We start from the raw sequence: 14,971 nt of genomic DNA on the forward strand, positions 1-14,971 counted from the left end.
CCCTCACTGCTGGGGGGTCCCAGCACAGATCCTGCCCTGTGCCAGGGGGACACTGTGTGCTGCCAACCCATGTCAGCAGGGACGGAGCCACGGGAGATGCTGCCAGCTGGACACAGTGCCCTGAGCTGCCCACAGACTTGGCAACCTGCCAGGGAGACGGGGAACCTCTCGGCCGACCTTTACAATGGGTGCTCTGGCCCAGCTCTCCTTGTGCACCCTACCCTGAGGATGCTCGTGCCAGCATCCTCCTCCTGATATCTTGGGAGCTGCAGAAATTTCACAGAGCCTGGGGACAGCCAGCTCCAGCCCCTCTCCTGCTGCATGCCAGGGGCACACAGCAGTGTTTGTACCCCACAAGGCGACTCCAGCCCCAGGGGATGGAAGAGCAGGACATGGCTCTGCTTGAAAGGGGGGACAGGCAGGTAGTAAAGAGAACTGGTAGTCTGTATTGCGGTGACCAGCACGGTCCCTCTGTCTTGGCACCCAGCTGGCCCACAGGGAAGGACAGAGCAACTGGGGGGAGGCACAGGGGGTCTCCTGCTGCCTCTGCTAGAGCCTGGGCCTGGGGAGGAAGAGGAGGAAAGGGGAGGAAGGCTGGGAGGAGAGGAGCCAGCTGTGCCTGGCAGGGTGCCCCGGTGAGCTGGGCTCAGCAGCCCAAGGTGCTGAAGAAGGCACTAACTTCCAGGAGCAGGCCCTTGGCATAGATGCGCAGGGTGTAAAAGAGGGTGACAAAGTCCTGAGCACTGAAGAGGGTGTCAGCCAGGATGAAGGCAAGCGTGGAGGGGATGAAGCCCTGGCCATACTCCACCATCCAGGCACCTGCGCTCCACTGCACTGATGTGGCCTCTCCCGCCTGGTGCACAGTGGTGTCCCTTGCCAACACACATAACCAGCACAGCTCCCAGCAGTTGCCCCGCATCATTCCCAAGGAGATGGGTGGGACCGGGACCTGTGGGGCTGAGCACCCCGGTCTGCGCATCCCAACCCCTCCCCAGTCTTGCTCACTTTTCTCTTACTGGCACCCACGGAGATGATGGGATGTGCCCCAGGGGACACAAACTGCCTCATCCGGAGCTCTTGGCTTCTGCCAGCTGTAAGGAAGAGGCTCTGCGACAGTGGAGGAGCAGCCCACAGAGCAATCGTGTCCCAGGACGTGGCCACAGCCCGCAGGGTGCCGTGGCTGCTGCACCTACCTGGATAGTAGATGTATTGGGTTTGCGTGGCAAGGCTTTGGTAACAGGGGGGGCTACAGGGGTGGTTTCTGAGAGAAGATGCCAGAAGCTTCCCCCATGTCCGATAGAGCCAATGCCAGCCGGCTCCAAGATGGACCCGCCGCTGGCCAAGGCACCCTGTGGTTTTACCTGCGTGATTATGGAGAGGACATGAGAAAGTGGGATGGAAAACCCACCTCAACCCTAGAGGCACGGGTGCGTGAGTTGCAAGGAAAAACTATTAGAAAAGGTGGTTCTCCCAAGAAAATTGCAGCTCCAGTTTCCAGTGAGCAGTTCCCGAGACAGAGTAAGAGGGCTAATTTTACTTCTGACCTTGATCAGGGGACTTTTGATTCACGTTTACAGGAAGTGAACAGCGAATACTATGACCAGTGTTAGAGGGGCCCTGCCTCCAGCCAGGTGGAGGAAAGGGACAACCGGGTTTACTGGACTGTGTGGATTCGATGGCCTGGCACATCAGACCCACAGGAGTATAAGGCTCTAGTGGACACTGGTGCACAGTGCACGCTAATGCCATCAAACTATAGAGGGGCAGAACCCATTTGTATTTCTGGAGTGACAGGGGGATCCCAACAGCTAACTGTACTGGAAGCTGAAGTGAGCCTAACTGGGAATGAGTGGCAAAAGCACCCCATTGTGACTGGCCCAGACGCTCCGTGCATCCTTGGCATAGACTACCTCAGGAGAGGGTATTTCAAGGACCCAAAAGGGTACCGGTGGGCTTTTGGTATAGCTGCCTTGGAGACAGAGGAAATTAAACAGTTGTCCACCTTGCCCGGTCTCTCGGAGGACCCTTCGATTGTAGGGTTGCTGAAGGTTGAGGAACAACAGGTGCCGATTGCTACCACAACTGTGCACAGGCGGCAATATCGCACCAACCGAGACTCCCTGATTCCCATCCATAACCTGATTCTTCGCCTGGAGAGCCAGGGAGTGATCAGCAAGACTCGCTCACCCTTTAACAGTCCCATATGGCCAGTGCGAAAGTCTAATGGGGAGTGGAGACTAACAGTGGACTATCGTGGCCTGAACGAAGTTACACCGCCGCTGAGTGCTGCCGTGCCAGACATGCTAGAACTTCAATATGAACTGGAGTCAAAGGCAGCTAAGTGGTATGCCACAATTGATATTGCTAATGCATTTTTCTCCGTCCCTTTGGCAGCAGAGTGCAGGCCCCAGTTTGCTTTTACCTGGAGGGGTGTTCAGTACACCAGGAACCGACTGCCCCAGGGGTGGAAGCACAGCCCCACCATTTGCCATGGACTGATCCAGACAGCAGTGGAACAGGGTGAAGCTCCAGAACATCTGCAGTACATTGATGACATCATTGTGTGGGGCAACACAGCAGAAGACGTTTTTGAGAAGGGAAAGAAAATAGTCCAAATCCTTCTGAAGGCTGGTTTTGCCATAAAACAAAGTAAGGTCAAGGGACCTGCACAGGACATCCAGTTCTTAGGAATAAAATGGCAAGATGGACGTCGTCAGATCCCAATGGATGTGATCAACAAAATAACAGCTATGTCCCCACCAACTAGCAAAAAGGAAACACAAGCCGCCTTAGGCGTTGTGGGTTTTTGGAGAATGCATATTCCAAATTACAGCCAGATCGTAAGCCCTCTCTATCAAGTGACCAGAAGAAGAATGGTTTCAAATGGGGCCCTGAGCAACAACAAGCCTTTGGACAAATTAAACGGGAGATAGTTCATGCAGTAGCCCTTGGGCCAGTCCGGGCAGGGCAGGATATTAAAAATGTGCTCTACACTGCAGCCAGGGAGAATGGCCCTACCTGGAGCCTCTGGCAGAAAGCACCAGGGGAGACTCGAGGTCGACCCCTAGGGTTTTGGAGTCGGGGATACAGAGGATCTGAAGCCCGCTATACTCCAACTGAGAAAGAGATTTTGGCAGCATATGAAGGGGTTCGAGCTGCTTCAGAAGTGGCTGGTACTGAAGCACAGCTCCTGCTGGCACCCCGACCGCCGGTGCTGGGCTGGATGTTCAAAGGGAGGGTCCCCTCTACACATCATGCAACTGATGCTACATGGAGTAAGTGGGTTGCACTAATCACACAACGGGCTCGAATAGGAAACCCCAGTCGCCCAGGAATCTTGAAAGTGATCATGGACTGGCCAGAAGGCAAAGATTTTGGAATATCACCAGAGGAGGAGGTGACACGTGCTGAAGAGGCCCCACTGTATAATAAATTGCCAGAAAATGAAAAGCAGTATGCCCTGTTCACTGATGGGTCCTGTCGTCTTGTGGGAAAGCATCGGAGGTGGAAAGCTGCTGTATGGAGTCCTATACGACAAGTCGCAGAAACTGCTGAAGGAGAAGGGGAGTCGAGTCAGTTTGCAGAGGTGAAAGCCATTCAGCTGGCTTTAGATATTGCTGAAAGAGAAAAGTGGCCAGTCCTTTATCTCTATACTGCCTCATGGATGGTGGCAAATGCCCTGTAGGGGTGGCTGCAGCAATGGAAGCAGAGCAACTGGCAGCGCAGAGGCAAACCCATCTGGGCTGCCGCATTGTGGCAAGATATTGCTGCCCGGGTAGAGAACCTGGTTGTAAAAGTTCGTCATGTAGATGCTCATGTACCTAAGAGTCGGGCCACTGAAGAACATCAAAACAACCAGCAAGTAGATCAGGCTGCTAAGATTGAAGTGGCTCAGGTGGATTTGGACCAGCAACATAAGGGTGAATTATTTATAGCTCGGTGGGCCCATGACGCCTCAGGCCATCAAGGAAGGGATGCAACGTATAAATGGGCTCGTGATCGAGGGGTGGACTTAACTATGGACAGTATTGCACAGGTTATTCATGAGTGTGAAACATGCGCTGCAATCAAGCAAGCCAAGCAGTTCAAGCCCCTTGGGTATAGTGAACGATGGCTGAAATATAAATATGGGGAGGCCTGGCAGATTGATTACATCACGCTCCCACAGACCCGCCAAGGCAAGCGCCATGTGCTCACCATGGTGGAAGCAACCACCGGATGTTTGGAAACATATCCCGTGCCCCATGCCACCGCCCGGAACACCATCCTGGGCCTTGAAAAGCAAGTCCTGTGGCGACATGGCACCCCAGAAAGAATTGAGTCAGACAACGGGACTCATTTCCGAAACAACCTCATAGACACCTGGGCCAAAGAGCACGGCATTGAGTGGGTGTATCACATCCCTTACCATGCACCAGCCTCCGGGAAAATTGAGCGATACAATGGATTGTTAAAGACTACCCTGAGAGCAATGGGTGCTGGGACGTTTAAACATTGGGATACGCATTTAGCAAAAACCACCTGGTTAGTCAACACCAGGGGATCTGCCAATCGAGGTGGCCCTGCCCGATCAAAACTTCTACGTACTGTAGAAGGAGATAAAGTTCCTGTAGTGCACATGAAAAATATGCTGGGGAAGACAGTCTGGGTTACTTCCCCCTCTGGCAAAGGCAAACCCATTCGTGGGATTGCTTTTGCTCAAGGACCTGGGTGCACTTGGTGGGTGATGCGAAAGGATGGGGAAGCCCAATGTGTACCTCAAGGGAATTTGATTTTGGGTGAAAATAGCTAATGAACTGAATTGTATGATATTAATTGCTTTATAATACTGTATGTTATCTCTTAACTGTATGTTATCTCTTAACTGCATGTTAATATAATAATATAGTAGGTTAATATTAAGTATATAATACTGTATATTATGATTGCTATATGCCACATCGATGGTATTGCAGTAAGAATTGCCCAGCTTAATGAAAATGAACTTTGATGAAACCATGTTGGAATGAGAACTGACTTCAGCATGCAACAGTCCAACACTGCACACCACCTCTCCTGCTCTGAAAGACTGTGATGACAGATGGAACCCAAAGTCATGGGCTAAATGAACTCAATGGACATTTTAGAGGGATGGGCCATAGACAAAGGGAATGATATCTGTGTGTATATCAAGATAGGGAAAGCGGTGGTGATTAATTGGAACACATTGGAAAGGGGAGGGCCTGTGCATGACGTAGATGGTATAGAATAAGGGGTGGATACTGTCCTGGTTTCGGCTGGGATAGAGTTAATTTTCTTCCTAGCAGCAGGCATAGTGCTGTGTTTTGGATTTAGTAGGAGAAGAATGTTGATAACATGCTGATGTTTTTAGTTGTTGCTGAGTACTGCTTATGCTAGTCAAGGACTTTTTCAGCTTCCCATGCTCTGCCAGGCGCACAAGAAACTGGGAGGGGGCACAGCCAGAATAGTTGATCCAAACTGACCAAAGGGCTATTCCATACCATATGATGTCATGCTCGGTATATAAACTGGGGGGGGTTGGCCAGGGAGCAGCGACCGCTGCTCGGGAACTGTCTGGGTATCGGTCGGCGGGTGGCGAGCAATTGCATTGTGCATCACTTGCTTTGTATATTATTATTACTATTATTATTATATTGTTATTATTATTATTTTACTTTATTTTATTTCAATTCTTAAACTGTTCTTATCTCAACCCAGGAGTGTTTCTCACTCTTACTCCTCCGATTCTCTCCCCCATCCCATCAGGGTAGGGGGAGTGAGCGAGCAGCTGCATGGTACTGAGTTGCTGGCTGGGACTAAACCACGACACTGATCCAATCAGCAACAGTGGTAGTGCCTCTGTGATAACAGAGTTAAGGGATAAAACTGATGTGCAACAGCAGCCAGAAGAGAGGAGTGAGAATATGTGAGAGAAACAACTGTGCAGACACCAAGGTCAGTGAAGAAGGAGGGGGAGGAGGTGCTCCAGGTGCCAGAGCAGAGATTCCCCTGCAGCCTGTGGTGAAGACCATGGTGAGGCAGGCTGTCCCCCTGCAGCTCATGGAGGTCCATGGTGGAGCAGATATCCACTCTGCAGCCCGTGGAGGACCCCACACCGGAGCAGGTGGATGCCTGAAGGAGGCTGTGACCCTGTGGGAAGCCCATGCTGGAGCAGGCTCCTGGCAGGACCTATGAACCCGTGGGGGACCCATGCTGGAGCAGGCTGATCCTGAAGGACTGCACCCTGTGGAATAGACCCACACTGGAGCAGTTCGTGAAGAATTACAGCCCGTGGGAAGGACCCATGTTGGAGAAGTTCATGGAGGAGCATCTCCCATGGGAGGGACCCCATGCTGGAGCAGGGGAAGAGTGTGAGGAGTCCTCCCCCTGAGGATGAAGGAGCAGCAGAGACAACATGTGATGAACTGACTGCAAACCCCATTCCCCATCCTCCTGCGCCACTCAGGGGGAGGAGGTAGAGAAAATCAGGAATTAAGTTAAGCCCAGGAAGAAGGGAGGGGTAGGGGGAAGGTGTTTTTAAGATTTGTTTTTATTTCTCATTATCCTACTCTGATTTGATTGGCAATAAATTAAACTGATTTTCCCCAAGTCGAGTCTGTTTTGCCTGTGATGGTAATTGCTGAGTGATCTCTCCCTGTCCTTATCTCCACCCACGAGCCTTTTGTTATATTTTCTCTCCCCTGTCCAGTTGAGAAGGGGAGTGACAGAGCAGCTTTGGTGAGCACCTGGCATCTAGCCAGGGTCAACCCACCACAGTAGATCTCACTTCTGGTGGTCCCCTCCTTCCACTGCTGGAAGGTCCTTGAGATGACCAACCTAGTGGCTCTCTATGAAGGAGTGACTGCATCAGTGGACAAGGGAAAAGCAACGCATGTCATCTGTTTGGACTTCTGTAAAGCCTTCGACACAGTCCCCCACAACATCCTTCTCTCTAAATTGGAGAGATATGGGTTTGATGGGTGGACTGTTCGATGGATAAGGAATTGGCTGGATGATCACATCCAGAGGGTCGTGATCAACGGCTTGATGTCCACATGGAGACCGGTGACAAGTGGAGTCCCTCAGGGGTCCATACTGGGACCAGTGCTGTTTAATATCTTCATCAATGGCATAGTGAGATCGAGTGCACCCTCAGCAAGTTTGCAGATGACACCAAGCTGAGTGGTGCGGTTGACACGCCAGGAGGACGAGATGTCATCCAAAGGGACCTGGACAAGCTGGAGAGGTGGGCCTGTGTGAACCTCATGAAGGCCAGGCTGAGAGAGTTGGGATTGTTCAACCTAGAGAAGAGAAGGCTGTGAGGAGACCTTGTTGCGACCTTCCAATACTTAAAGGGGGCCTACAGGAAGGATGGGGAGAATCTTTTTAGCAAGGCCTGTTGTAACAGGACAAGGAATAATGGTTTTAAACTAAAGAAGAATAGATTTAGACTAGACAGAAATTTTTTACAATGAGGGTGGTGAGGCACTGGAACAGGTTGCCCAGGGAGGTGGTGGAGGCCCCATCCCTAGAAACATTCAAGGTCAGGTTGGACGGGGCTCTGAGCAACCCGATCTAGTTAAAGCTGTCCCTGCTCACTGCAGAGGGGTTGGGCTAGGTGACCTCTAAAGGTCCCTTCCAACCCAAAGCATTCTATGATTCTATGACGGTGTCGGAGATATCTGCCCAGTACCGTCCTTATGGGAGGACAGACAGTACCGGCTCAGCACATCCCTGACAGGGACGGCTCAGGAGCCCAGGTCTGAGCCACAGAGCAGCCCTCCGGGGGGAAGAATGCCAGCCCTGGGGCCTCGAAACACCAAGGAGCACAGCTGGGTCTGATACCCAGGTTGCCTGTGTGACCGGCCACATCCCAACAGCCTGGGCTGCTCAGTGTCCTTAAGCTCCATCGTTTCCAGCATGTTTGGCATTTGCTCCCTGATGAAGTGCTGGGAGATGTGATGCCTGCCACCATGTCGTGGTTTAGTCCCAGCCAGCAACTAAGCACCACGCAGCCACTCGCCCACTCCCCCTACCCCGATGGGATGGGGGAGAGAATCGGAGGAGTAAGAGTGAGAAACACTCCTGGGTTGAGATAAGAACAGTTTAATAATTGAAATAAGGTAAAATAGTAATGATAATAATAACAATATAATAATAATAATACACAAAGCAAGTGATGCACAACGCAATTGCTCACCACCCGCCGACGGATACCCAGATAGTTCCCGAGCAGCAATCGCTGCTCCCCGGCCAACCCCCCCCCCCCCCCCCAGTTTATATACTGAGCATGACGTCATATGGTATGGAATAGCCCTTTGGTCAGTTTGGATCAACTATTCTGGCTGTGCCCCCTCCCAGTTTCTTGTGTACCTGGCAGAGCATGGGAAGCTGAAAAGTCCTTGACGAGCATAAGCACTACTTAGCAACAACTAAAACATCAGTGTGTTATCAACATTCTTCTCCTACTAAATCCAAAACATAGCACTATGCCAGCTACTAGGAAGAAAATTAACTATCCCAGCTGAAACCAGGACACACCACCTGCCAGCTGGATGCAGAGAGTCCTGGCCATGCGGCATGGCATGGCACAGCACGCGCCAGGACCTGCAGGTGCTGTGGAACACCACAGGGGCTGGTCCCCACATGGAGGGTGTTTTCCAGCATCGTGCTTCCCATCCAGAAGCGGAGCAGCAGGCTCCCTGCCCCGGGCACGCCACAGATGGGGCAGCTGGACCTGAACGAGCAGGGTGGAAAGAGCTCAGAGAAACCCCCCACCTGCCAGCCCTGTCCCCCGCTTACCCAAGTGGCCCCCAGTGTCGATGGCTGCCCCAAAGAGCAGCACATACTCGGTAAGCGAGGCATGCAGGAGGCACATGGAGCCCATCCACCTGCCTGCGTTCACGAATACCTACTGCAGGTCCTCGTCTGGCAGGATGTGGCCTGGGTGCTTCTTCTGTAGCTCCATGATGATCTTGGAGAAAGCCAGCTCGTGGTCCAGCCCTGCAGCACCGGGGGTCGCCATGAATCCCTAGCACAGAGCTGCTGCCCCCCCCCACCTTGAATCCCCTCCCCAGCCACAGGGTCCCAGCACATCCTTTGAGGGGTCTCCCTAGGGGAGATATCTCCTTTCTTCAGCCTTCCGTCCCCATGGCCACAGACCCAGACCCACTGCCTCCCCAGATGGTGATGGAGGATGTGCAGCACCAAGTGCTCCAGCCCTATAGCCCACCCCAGGTGCTGGGCTATATGGGGGACCCAAGCAAGGTGACAGTGACCCTGCCCTGGTTACATGCAGCCCCTCCATTGTGACTGCACACCCTGTGCCCTATGGGGCCAGCCCTCCCCTCCAGACCTAGTTGGGAGCCAGTTCTGCCCCTGACCCACCTGGGGCTTGGTTCCTCGACCTGGCCCAGCCCCAGCACTGAGGGAGCCACCTTAACCCCGGGTTCAACCCCAACAGGGCTGGGTGATGCTGCTGCCCCAGTCCCCATCCCTCCTTCATTCCAGTCCCATTACCCTACCCCAGTCCCCCATCCCAGTTCCCCGTTACTGATCCCTTCCTGATACCGGTTCTGCTGCACCAGTCCCAGCCCCCGGCCCCTCCCTGACCTCAGTCCCATTCCCCCCGTGATCCCGGCCCCCCTGTACCAGAACCTCCTGCCACCTGCTACGGGTCCCTTCCCCAGCCCAGGCCACTGCCCCCCCTCCTCATCCCCAGTTCTGCTTCCCGCTCCCCGTCCCCATCCCTCCTCGGTCCCATTCCCCCCGCAGGCCCTGGCCCCGTCCCCACGGGCGGCGCGTACCCGCGTGGTGCCCGGCGAGCTGGGCGATCTCGGCGGGCGTGAACTCGTACCGCTTGGAAGCCAGCCAGCCCCGCAGCCCCTGCAGCACCAGCACCAGCGCGCCCAAGCGCTAGCCCGGCCCGCAGCGTCTGCCAGAGCGCTCTCCGCCCCCATGCCGCCCGCCGCCGCTCCGCCCCGCCGGCACCAAGACGGGGAGCGAGACCGCCCCCGCCGCGGCCACGCCGTGCCCGGCCGCGGGCGGCCCTGCGCCAGCCGGGTGGGGCGGAGCGGCGGCGGCTGTAAGGGGCCGGTCCCGCAGGGCCATGTTGGTGCTGTCGCCGGGGCTTTCGGGACGGTCGCGGCATGGAGCTGCCGGCGGGGGAGGAGGAAGTGGGGGGCGGCCGCTTCCGCGCCAGCGGTACGGCCGGGGCTGCCTCCCTCCGGACCCCCGACAGAGCCCAGCCCAGCCGCGCCCCGGGAAGCGGGGGCTGCGGGGACCCTTCCTGCCCGGGGTGGGTGGCAGCGGGGAACCCCCCCCGGACTGGGACAGGGAGGAAGGGGTGAAGCTGGGGGGGGGCTGGGGGCATAAAATGGGGTGTAGACCCTCTTGCAGGGTTACCCGGGGAGGGGGCATTGTGGGTGGGGGGTGCCCGGCCCGCGGGGGTCTGCCTCCCCGTGTCCCTGACACCCCGCTCCTCTCTCCCCACAGAGCACCATCACGCTCGTTACAACCTGCTGTGGGATGACTGGGTGCTGGTGTCGACCCACCGGGTGAAGTGCCCCTGGCAGGGGCAGCTGGAGAAGCCACCCCTGAGGATGTGCCCTGCTGGGACCCCAACAACCCCCTCTGCCCTGGGGCCACCCAGGCCAACAGCGAGGTACCACCAGGGACCCAGGCATCCAGGCTTCCCCTGCTGCCCTGTCCCCCCCTGACCCCATCTGGGTGAACCCCCAGTACGAGGGCACCTTTGTCTTCCCAAATGACTTCCCTGTGCTGCAGCCCAATGCTCCCGAGCCTGATAACTTCTAGGGGGAGAGCAGGCTGCCGGGGACCCCCAGGCTAAGGTTCTAGGGACTGCTGTAGGGTGGGCTGGAGGGGCATGGGTGCTGCCCTGGTCCCCTCTCCCTCCCTGCTCTCTGTCCTTCCCCAGGTGACAGCGATCACCCCTTGTTTCAAGTGGCAGCAGCCCAGGGGGTGTGGTGAGTACCCTCATGGCTCCAGGGGGTTCAGGCTGTGATGTCAGCTGGGACCCATGGGATGAAGCAGGACTGAGCCTGCACCGCCCCTCCTTGTGGTGCCTGTTCTGTGCATGCCTGCTCTGTTTTGGGGGATTTTGGGGGTCTCATCCCTGTTCAGCTTCCCCTGTCCATCTGTGACCCAGCAGGGCCACAGGGGTCCCTGAGGACGCCCCACAGCCCCAGCCACATGTGTCTCCTCTGCAGTGAGGTGATGTGCTTCCAACCCTGGTCAGACCTGATGCTGCCCCTCATGTCCCTGGGGGAGATCTGGGCCGTCATTGATGCATGGGCAGAGCTGTTGGCTGAGCTGGGTGCCTCCTACCCCTGGATGCAGGTCTGGGGCTGGTGGGGGCTGCCCTTCTCTCCCTGCCCTGGGGGGCTTGGGCAGAGGTGGGAGGCTGGGGCTGGGTGCTCTGGCAGCACCTGGGGTTGGGACCCCGCGTGTGGGTCCCCCCTCCCCACCTTGTGCCCCCCCTTAGCCTTTCCAGGTGGGTGCAAGGCTCCGCTTTCCTGGTGCGCCGGGGACACTGTGGCAACCTGGGACTGGGACCTGCTGGCTGCACCTCTTCCTCTGCAGATCTTCGAGAACAAGGGAGTGATGATGGGCTACTCCAACCCACACCTCCACTGCCAGGTGGCTGCCCCACCCGTGACCTGGCTTAACTGCGAGTCCCTGTGGGCAACCTACAACACACCCAGGCAGAAGATGCGAACAGGAATCACCCCCCTGGTCCCAGAGCTTTCTGCAGTGAGGATCCCCCCATACTTGTCCTGTCACCTCCCCTCCTGGGACCATCCCTTGCGGCTGCCACATGTCAGACTCTCTGCCTGGTGGCAGCATGGACCTGCAAATGGGCAGCATGGCTGGGGCACACCTGCAAATGGGGGGGTACCGGCACCCCATGTGGGGGTGGCATGGCTAGATCCTCCCATCTTGACAGGGTTTAGGTGTGGGGGGGGGGCTGTGGCGTGAGCCCAGAGCACCCAGGTGATGGTGAGGCACCGCAGAGGGATGTGTTGGGGTCTCTGGGCTGGGTGATGGGGCAGGGAGGCATGGCAGGGGGGTTGGGTAGGTAACCCGGCCCTGTGCCCTGATGTTTCTCCCAGGTGTGCGCCAGCAGCTTCCTCCCGAATGAGGTGCGTCTGGAGGACCGGACCTAGCAGCAGCAGCCCCTGAGCCAGCACAGCATGCCCATGCTGCTGGAGTACGCTGAGCTCACCAGAAGGTGAGGATGCGGCTGTTATTTCTTCCCCGGGAGCTGGATGTGTGCTGGGGTGGACCCCCCAGCCCCCAGAAGCAGGGCCCCCAGGAGCGCCCATCCCCGGGGCATCAGGGCTGCACATGTCCCTATCAAGCACAGTGTCCCACAGGAGTGGCTGGTAGCGGAGAACGTGGACTGGCTGGTCGTGGTGCTGTACTGGGCCACCTGGCCCTTCCAGATCCTGCTGCTGCCCCGCCACCACGTCTGCTGTCTCCAGGACCTCTGCAAGGGTGAGAGGGACAGTGAGTGGCTCTGCACCCTGCCAGCCCATGTCCTTTGGGCTTGGCCTTCATTAGGAGGCAGCTCTACAGCAGCCTTGCTGGTGCTGGAGGGTCCATGTCCCCCCCTGGGGTGCAGGGCTGCTGGGTTTGGCTTGGGGGGGGGGGACAGGCACCTCTGTTATGCCAGGGCAGGAGCTGTGTGTCCAGGTGCAGGCTGTACTGGTGGGGGAACTGTCGTCCTTTTTGGGGTGATGAAGCATGTGGTGCTCCATATTTTTGGGGTGCTGGCTGATTAGGAATGGGGGCTCCTCCTGCCGTGTTGCTCGGGCTGTCTGCATGGATCGGGGGGGGACTGGCCAGTGCATCCCTCCTGCCTGTCACCAATGTCCACCCAGGGAGGGGTGCCGAGGGTGACCCTCCTCCCCGAGCTGAGCCTGCCCTCAGTGGGGGCTGACCAGCTTGGGGTGCAACTCCCCGGCACTACCCTGCAGGCCCGGCCTCCATCATGCAGAGGCTGCTCATCAAGTACGACAACCTCTTCGAAGTCTCCTTCCCCTACTCTGTGGGCTGGCACAGTGAGTGGCATGGCTGGGTGACCCTCAAGACCCTCTCATCTGCATCCTCATCCCATCCCACAGGCCCCTACCTGGAGGAGGACTGCAGGCACTGGCAGCTCCATGCCCACTACTACCCACCCCGCTGCTCTGCTCCGCCACTGTCCGCAAGTTCATGGTGGGCTACAAGATGCTGATGCAGGTGCAGTGGGACCTCACCCCAGAGCAGGCGAGCGCAGCTGGAGGTGGGTGGTGTGGAGCTGTGGGGACCCATGCCGGGGCTGTCCCCAGGACTGGCCGCTGGCTGCTCCTCGCACTGTGCCCCGAGGCACACTACAAGCCAAGGAGATATGGTGACAGGGAGCAGTGGAGCCAGCCCTTGGCTCTGCTTGGTGAGGCCAGGGAGAGGAGTCAGGTGGGGGTGGTGAGGACTGAGGCCTGGGAACTCATGTCACTTGTGAGCCCTCGGGTCTCCCAGCTTCTCCTGAGCCTTGTCACAGCTGGTCCTGGCTTGGGGACTGGTTTTGCCTGTTCAGGTACCCCAGTCCTAATCCTGCTGCATCACTGTGCACTCTGTCTCCTTCCCCATCCCAGGGTGTGTCTTCCTGCCTCTGCAGAGTGCTCCTACCACCACTAAAGGGCTCACCCTCCCAGTCTGGTGGGACTGGGAGTGCTGCCTGCCCCGTGGAGGGGCACAGCCCCTCTGGCCAATAAAACCTGGAAGCAAAGTGCCTCCGCCTGTGCCCTGGTGACTCTCGGCCCTGGGTGGGAGGTTTGGGGGCTCTGGTAGGGACCCCCCAGCTGCAGGGGATGTGCCAGCAGCCCCATGCCGCTTGCTCCTGTTCCTGTCTCTGCGTTGCCTCTTCTTCCCCCCTGGGGGGAGCTCTGCGCCTGTCCCTGAGGGGGGCTCGGGGAGGAGCAAGAAGCTGCCCAAGGCTTAGCCAGCTCCTGGGAGAGGGCTGAGGCCTGGCAAACTCGCTGCATGGAGGTTGCTGGCAGGAATACCTGGCCCTGGAGCTGCTCCTCTTCCTCCTCTCTGCCTGGGGCTGCCGGGCTGCAGCCCTCGTTCTGCCTGCCGCGGGTACCGGGGCTGCTGGGATGCAGTGAGGGGCTAGTTCATTGCTAGCCCAGGGGCTGCCAGGGGGTCCAGCTTCGTTCACTGTGCTGCTGCCCCCCCCCCCCCCCCCCCAGTACCCATCCCATGGCGTGGGGCAGCAGCAGCCCTGTCCCTGGGATGGGCTGGGGGGATGCTGCAGCCAGCTCTGTGCTCTCCCCCCACCGTAGACCCTTCCCACAGGGAAGCCCCTGGGACATGCAGGGGTAGGTCCCAGATAGTGATGCTCCACAGCTGATATGGGGGGATGCCCAGCGCCATCTGCCATCACATCTTCGCACAAATATTTTTTTTTATTTGTCACTGATGAGCCATTCTCATAACTCCTTAACGAGGCCCCTATCCTTGTCAAGGCCGTGAGTGGGCTAAGTATCTTGTGAGGAGGGAAATGCTCTCCTCCTACCTACAAGACCATAATTTGTGGGGAGGGCTATGTCCCCCATGCCCCATCTGTGCATCACCCCCCCATCCCCACTCATGGGCAAGGGTGGGGGCTGGCCAGTGTGAGGCTCAGAACCGGGCTGGATGCGGCCATCCTGGGTGCTGGTCCCATCCTCCTCCCTGATCACCACATCCCAGAGCCTGTGAGCCATCCCACCCCCCAGCTTCAGGGCTCCCCAGGTGCCCAAGGGTTTTGGGGAGGAGGTGGTGGATTTTGGGGTGACCCTTGAGCTTGGAGCCATTGTTGCATGCAGAATCCCCCCTGCATGGCATGGGGGGTGCCCAGCTCAGAGTCTGGCCTCTTGCAAACCAATTCGTTCCTGGGACAGCCAGCACCTGGCTGGGCTTTGCAACC

General features: G+C 57.3%; 1 long non-coding RNA gene and 2 pseudogenes across 1 annotated transcript in view; 1 reads left to right on the forward strand and 2 right to left on the reverse strand.

The window, feature by feature from the left end:
• The window catches only part of LOC142596540 (uncharacterized), a 240,391-nt gene that overhangs the window by 169,665 nt on the left and 55,755 nt on the right, over nucleotides 1–14,971 (reverse strand). The window lies entirely within an intron of this gene.
• LOC142596555 (sigma non-opioid intracellular receptor 1-like) lies at nucleotides 647–10,150 on the reverse strand (annotated as a pseudogene).
• LOC142596556 (galactose-1-phosphate uridylyltransferase-like) overlaps nucleotides 10,149–14,971 on the forward strand; it is a 50,306-nt pseudogene continuing 45,483 nt past the window's right edge.

Source organism: Pelecanus crispus, chromosome W, assembly GCF_030463565.1.
Source record: "Pelecanus crispus isolate bPelCri1 chromosome W, bPelCri1.pri, whole genome shotgun sequence".
NCBI classification, from domain to species: Eukaryota; Metazoa; Chordata; class Aves; order Pelecaniformes; family Pelecanidae; genus Pelecanus; species Pelecanus crispus.